A 7511-nucleotide genomic window follows, 5' to 3' on the forward strand; every position below is an offset into this window, starting at 1 on the left:
AATGTGAATCTTTCCTGATTTTAAACCATTCAGCGTCCCCTTGTTCTGTTCAAATAGCTGATTCTTGATCTATGGACAGGTTCCTCACGAGCACAATTAAGTGTTCTGTAATTAGCGTAGTGGTTACGAATCGGGCTGCGAACCTTAAGGTCAGCGGTTCGAAACTACCAGCGGCTCCGTGGGAGAAAGATGAGGCTTTCTACTCCCGTAAAGATTTATACCCTCGGAAACCCTGTACAGGGTCGCTATGGGTCGGACCCGACTCGATGGCACTTAACAACAACAACAACAATACCCATTCTTCACAATGCTATCTATAGGTTGTCATGATCCATGGTCATATTTTGAATGCCTTCCAACCTGAGGGGCTCATATTCTGGCACTAAATCAGACAATGGGAAGTGAAGTGCTGTCAAGTCAGTTTTGACCCATAGCAACCCTGTATAGGGTTTCTGAGGAGCAGCTGGTGAGCTTAAACCGCCAACCTTGCAGTTCAAACGGGTTTGCAGTCTGACGCATTAACCCACAGCACCACATCAGGACTCCAAATCTGAAAATATTCTTGGGCTATTAATCATGTTTCAATCTTCAATATTCTGGTGCTATCTGACAGTGTTCTACTGCTATTCATAAGGTTTTCAGTGGCTAGACATTCAGAAGCAGTCTACTTCTCCTTCACCGTAGTCTGTCTTAATCTTGAGGGATAGCTGAAACCTGTCCATCATAGTTAACTTGCTGGTATTTGAAATACCAGTGGCATAGCTTCCAGTTTCACAGAAACACAGAAACCACCACATTATGACAAACTGACAGACAAGTGAGAGCCTTAATCCTTAGCCCCACCTTAGTTCCACCTTAACCTTGCCTTAACCAAATCATTTGAAATAGGTCCTTTTAATCACAGGAGCTGATTATGAAGAAATTTTAAGAAAATTAAAAACTGCATCGATGAGAAAAAGGTCAGGAAAATTGCACCAAAGAATGTCTTCTATCATAATAATGCACCTTCTCATTCTTCAAGGGCATTAAGCGCTATCCTACAAGAATTTCACTGGGAAACCCTACTGAATCCATCCTAAATCCTCAATGTTGCCCTTTCAATCTTCTATTTGCTCTTCAAACTCAATGATTATTTAAAAGGAACACAATCTGAGTACTTCAAACATGACAAAATTGCTGTTTTGGTGTGGTGTAAATCATAGAGCATATAATTTTGGCAGGAAGTGTTAGCATGAAGGAAGCACAACTTTCAGCATTGTATATACACAAATGGAAGATATGTAGAGAAACAATAGCTTTACATTTTGATATTGCTGTTTAATAAAGGTTTCTATAATTTTGTTATATATATATAAATATATGTCTTTACTCATAGACAGTTTTGTTTTTTTAAGTGCCTTCCACTCAGCTTCTGCATAGGGTTTCTGAGGAGCGACTGGTGCATTTGAACTGCCAACCTTATGGTTAACAGTCTAATGCTTATCTTTCAGTGCCAAATCAGGAGTTCAATCATCGGCATAGAGGCTAGGATTTACAATATATCACAGAATAGAAAAAATGTGACTAGAAGGGTCAAAATAAATAATTAGTTTCCCGTATCTCCATGAACTAAAAGCATATATTCTCAAGAGTGTCGTTTGTAAGTTTCCTTGTCTATGAAGCAGATGGCTGTGAAATTAACCATTTCCATACTATGTGGTCTCAATATAATGCTAATATAAAAAGGACTTGGGTTGCTCCAACTATGAGCTTTAGAACAGATTGAAAAGAAAACAATATCACTTCTTGAAAAGTTGATATGTATTTTGGAGAGAAATTATAACTATCTGAAATCTGATGTAAACAATTAAATGAATGCTAGAAGAAGTGTGTACAACAGACATTCAATTGAAAGACTAGGGATCTCATACATATCACAGACATCGACATCATGAGCAAGTCTTGGTGAGGTCAAGGTGGACTCAGAATGTTCCACAATTGATTTAATTTGGGAATTTGTTTTCATAAATTTTCAATATCTGTTAGATTTAATCATGAAACCATCCAAATATAAATAGAATTATCTCAATTTTTTTAATAAAATTTCATTTTGAGTTTTGGAGATATGTAGATGTGTGTATGTTTTAGTCACTAGGGTAAAGTCTGAAATATAGATGATGAAAAATAATTATACTATGTGAACTAATGGAATTATTCTAGGATTAACCTCGGTCAAGTGCAAATCATTTGAGTTTACATTTTGGACACCAAAATATAAAGTTTGTGTTAAATCAATTACCATTTGCAATGTGAGATATTTTCCTTTGTTGTTTTCAAAACCAAAAGAAATGTTATATTAGGAACTCATATTCTTAATTGGTTGTTGTTAGGTGTGTAGTCAACCCAATTAACATTTCTCATGGTTAGGTCCATCCCCAAGGTATTTGGTACTTGAAAGTGCTTACTGAAGCCTGAAACTTAGATAGCTGCCCTGTTTAGGATTCCAGAGAGCCAGTGGCATAGTGCTAAAATGTATTATTACCAAGTGGCACTGTGAGTTAATACACTGGACTGCAAAATCAGTTTGAACCTCAAGGTCGGCAGTTGAAGCTCACTAGCCACTCCTCAGAAATCCTATGCAGAGTCCTTAGGAGTCAGAACAAACTTGAGAGCACGTAACAACACCTTTATAATACCATAAGCTGAGTATTCTGAAAATCACTTCATAGAGGAGCAGTATGCAGTTTATTTATAGCAGATTTCTTCTTGTCTATTATGTGTGCCTCTCACACACTGCTTTCTTTCTATTGATCGTGTAACTCTTATAACTAAAGCATTTTCTTATAATTAAGATATTTTAACTCCAGTAATTAAGATATTTTGAAAGCATTCATCCACAATACTTGAAAGGATATTTACTTTTGTATAAAAGCACACAAAATTTCCAGTAACAGGGGAATGACTGGAAAATTTAGAGTTATCAGTACAGTGTTAAACTAAGTAATTTTCTCAGATAACTGGGGATGAGTGGTCCTGGAAAGTGTGCATTATATTTGCATATTACATTTAATAAGCAACTAGAAAATGAATATGTATAGCATGCCTCTCATTTAAAAAAAGATATATGTGTAGCAAGACCTGGGGACTCTTGGGCCCAGAGTCAGTGACATAGCCACAGAGGACTAGAGTGGAGAGTGAAGCATCCAGCTGATAAGAAGAGAGGTCATATGCACAAGAACACCCACACTTGCAGATAATACTCACTTGACCTGGCTTCAATGACTGGATGATCAGAGCTCAATGAGAAGAAGAAAGAAGAGGAAAAAAAGAGTAATCTGATACAATTTGATGAGCTTGACCTACACCTATGGATGCAGTAACTCAAAAGAGGGAACAAACCCTTACAGCAAGAATCATTCCCACCCCCTCCACACACAGAGTAGACAGGGATGGGCAACTTGGACACTGGCTACCCAAAGTGGGGGTTGGGAGATTACAAGGGCAAGAAGTGACTGGCTTACAAGCTTTCAAGAGGGAACCTAGAGCCAGGGGGCCTGGAGAAAGGCAGAATCTCCAGTGAGTAGTATCCAATCTATCTAGGTAGAGCTGATGAAATGAAATGCAGATGGGTCTCTTGTGATGCAATGGGGAGTGATTGTTTTCTGGACTGATTGTGGGGGTTGGAAATGTAAAGGTAGATGTTTTATAGCAAGGAGGGGAGTGATTAACTTTGCAGTCTAGAAGCAGAGGTCCCTATAGGGACCATCAACAGAGAAAAGGTGAGAGCGGGATCCTACCCAGAGAAGCAGTAATGCCTGAGATGGAGGCAGAGACCATGACTTGGAGCGATGGAGCAGCTGGGGACTTTAGATCCAGAGAGGGAGAGCAACTGTGTGGTTGGGGGGGCAGGGGGGGGGAGAGGGGAGGGGGGCAGTGTAGGGGCAGGCTTGGTTGGTTGATGATGCATGGAGGGGATTGTAACCATGGCAATGAAATGATATATGATAGAATGAATGTAAAACTAATGTTCTCCAATGTAAACTATCATATAATTCACAATAAAGCATTAAAAAAAAGATATATGCCTCCTCTGTGTGTGAGTATTTGTGTAAGCACAAAGAAAAATATATTATCATTAAAGATATTTTCACTTCATGTTGCTGTGTGCAGTCAAGTTGATTCTGACTCTTATATGGGGTTTCCAAGAGCAGTTGGTGAGTTTGAACTGCTTATATTACAGTTAGTGAGGTTAGAAGTCCAGTGCTTACCCTACAGACCCTTCATAGCCTGTATAAATTTTAAAAGGCTGTGAGCAATTTATACTTTCTTTTGTTTTGTTTTGTTTTTTCCAATTTGTCAAGTAAAACATACCATTATTAATTCAATAGGTCTATGTAAATAATTTTACAAACCACTGAAGTACCCAAAATACAGACAGAAGTTTTAATCCTCAGTCTCAGAACTCCTTTTCCTTCAAATCAAAATAAAGGATATTTCCTGTTCGTTTTCCAATTCAATTTATGGGAATATGTGATTTTTCTAAAAGTATACTATAAAAATATTGTATCACACTGCTATCCACTTCACTAACCCATATTCAATTCCTTCTTCACTGGATTTGTTATTTTTTCCCAAACTTATATGACTATATATTCTTTCTCTTTAATTTTTAATTTTTTCCTACATAACATTAAAAATATTAAGTGAAGTACTCTGATACTGCTGGAAGTAGGCATGGACAACTTGGCTTCTAATTGTCTTCCAATACTAATCTATTTGCTTTTCATATTTTACTTTTTTAGCAGTATTGATGTATTATTAATGGTTTTAAATGCATTGGTCATATACTTTGCCCAAAAAAGCAACCGTTTCACAAAATTTACTATTCCTACTTGGATTATCAAATATCTGTTGTGAACCCGCCGTGTTCTTTTCACCCAAATTATGTATTATACACTTCCACTTATGCATATGTTGTTGTTAAGTGCTATGGAGTCAATTCCGACTCATAGCAACCCTGCATAGGGTTTCTGAGAAGCAGCTGGTGGGTTTGAACTGCTGACCTTGTGGTACAGTGCTGATATACAATGCCACACTAGAAGTTAATTTATGCATAGGAGTAATAGCAAAAACTTTTTTATTCTAGGTACACTACTGATTGATGAGATACAGGTAGCATCATCAGTTCATGTTAAATCATCTATGTTATCCTCATGTTGATTTTTTTTTATTGTTTTATTGTGAATTATGTGATAGTTTACATGAGAGAACATTAGCTTTATATTCATCCTACTGTATATCATTACATTGCCATGGTTACATTCCCCCCATGCATCATCAACCAACCAAAGGGTACACCCCGCAAGCCCTTGGTCGTCAGTACACAGCCCCTCTCCCTCTCTGAGTCTAGATTCCCAGCCACTCCATCTCTCCACTTCATCATCTCTGCCTCCATCTCTGGCTTCACTGTTTCTCTGGGTAAGGTCCCGCACTCCACTCTTCTCCCGTGATGGTCCCAGGGACCTCTGCTCCTGGACTGCAAAGTCAACCACTCCCCTCCTTTTACTACAAAATGTCTACCTTTACATTTCCAACTCTCACAGTCAGTCCTGAAAGTAACTATTCACTATTGTACCACATGAGTGCTAACCCCATCTCCTTTCATCGGTCCTTCCCAGACAGATTGGATACTACTCAGTGAAGATTCTTCCTTCCTCCATGCCCTCTGGATCTAGGCTCCCTCTTGAAAGCTTGTAAGCCAGCCACTTCAGGCCTTTGTAGCGCCCCCCTGCCCCCCGCCGCCCCCTATTTTGGGTAGCCAATATCCTGGTGTGGTGCTGTGGGTTAATGCCAGACTGCAAAGTCGTCTGAATCACAAAGTCAGTGTTCAAGGTCACCAGTCACTCCTTGGAAACCCTATACAGGGTTGCTATAGGTCAGAATCGACTCAACGGCACTAAACAACAACAACAATGTCCAAGTTGCCCATCCCTGTCTACCCTGTGTATTGATGGGGTGGGAATGATCCTCACTGTAAAGATTTGTTCCCTCTTTTGAGCTACTCATCTTGATGCTTTATGATTGTATTTTGAGGACTAGAGTATGTGTGTGACTCTGGAGTTATATTTTCCTGTAGGCAGTGTTCAATAATTCATAATAATAAGGATAACAGCATAATATGATATTTCAAAAACAGACTCAACCAATATTCGGTATAATTATTATTCATTGTTATTTAGTTTTAAGGCCCCAAATCATCATTTCTAATATAGTGAGAATAACTGATATTCTAGAAGATTATCTGTGCCAGGCAATAAAATAAATACATAATAAGTAAAAAACAAAGTTTTCTCATGTCTAACAAAATGTGTCACAAGTCTATTTCAGAGAATTTTAGATAATATTAATTAAGACTAGACCAATCTCTTTGAGAACTACTTTTCCCCCTTCAATTAGAAATCATAATAATTTATGTTGGCAAGACTAAATAGTAACAGTATATACCACAGAGGACTTTGTAATTCACAACGGTGTCTCTTAAGCCAATAAACTAGTTGAAGAAACTGAAGTAAGTCACAGAGAGTAAAACTGATGGTCTAAGTTGCAGTTAATTGAGTCTCCAACAAATCATTAATTGAATATCATTTAAAAGGCTGTTTAAGGAACAGTACTGCTCGTCACGTAATTTTGGCTCCGTGTGGGCACAAGGTCGAGTTATGCTTCTCCATTTTCTTTGAAATTAGGTGTTACCAAGTGATCTGTTTTGGCCAATGCAATCAGAAAATTTCAGAGTCAGATAAAGGTTTGCCACAGTCTCCTTTCCCACTGTTCAGTTAAATTATGTCAGAATGAAGTGTTTGTCATCCTAGGTCTCTGAACAGCTATGATGAATGAAACTCCCTGCTGATCCAAGCTGACTAGGCAATATGACTAAGAAACAGACATCTGTTGTGATAACCCATCTACTATAAAATTTGTCTTTTTTTTTTTTTCCTACTTCTTACTACAACATTATTTAGGTACTGCTGACTGATATAATACCAAAACAAAAAACCTTCCTTTTAATTTGAACACCTTTCTTTCCCAACCTCTCTTTCTATTTCTAATTCATTTTTATTAACCACATCTGTAAAAAAAATCACACTCAAGAAAACATAGTCCTCTTCATGAATTTATGAGTCTAAATATAATTGTCATCCTGGTGTGGATAAACACTAGACTCCTAACCACAAGGTCGGCTGTTCAAACTCCATCAGCTGCTCCTAAGAAACTTTATACAGGGTCCCTGTAAGTCTGAACTGATTTGATGGCACTTGACAACAACAAAGTATCATCAAAACACTGCCAAATCTATTTTTATCTTCTAGGAGAATATGAATGATATATTGCAAAGCATATCTAAACATTGTTCACTATTGTACCTTGAAGAAAACATACACACTTTTATTTTATTCTCCCTAATATCTGGTAGCGTAGTGGTTACGAATCGGGCTGCGAACCTTAAGGTAAGCGGTTCGAAACTACCAGCTGCT

Source organism: Chrysochloris asiatica, unplaced genomic scaffold, assembly GCF_000296735.1.
Source record: "Chrysochloris asiatica unplaced genomic scaffold, ChrAsi1.0 scaffold00036, whole genome shotgun sequence".
NCBI lineage: Eukaryota > Metazoa > Chordata > Mammalia > Afrosoricida > Chrysochloridae > Chrysochloris > Chrysochloris asiatica.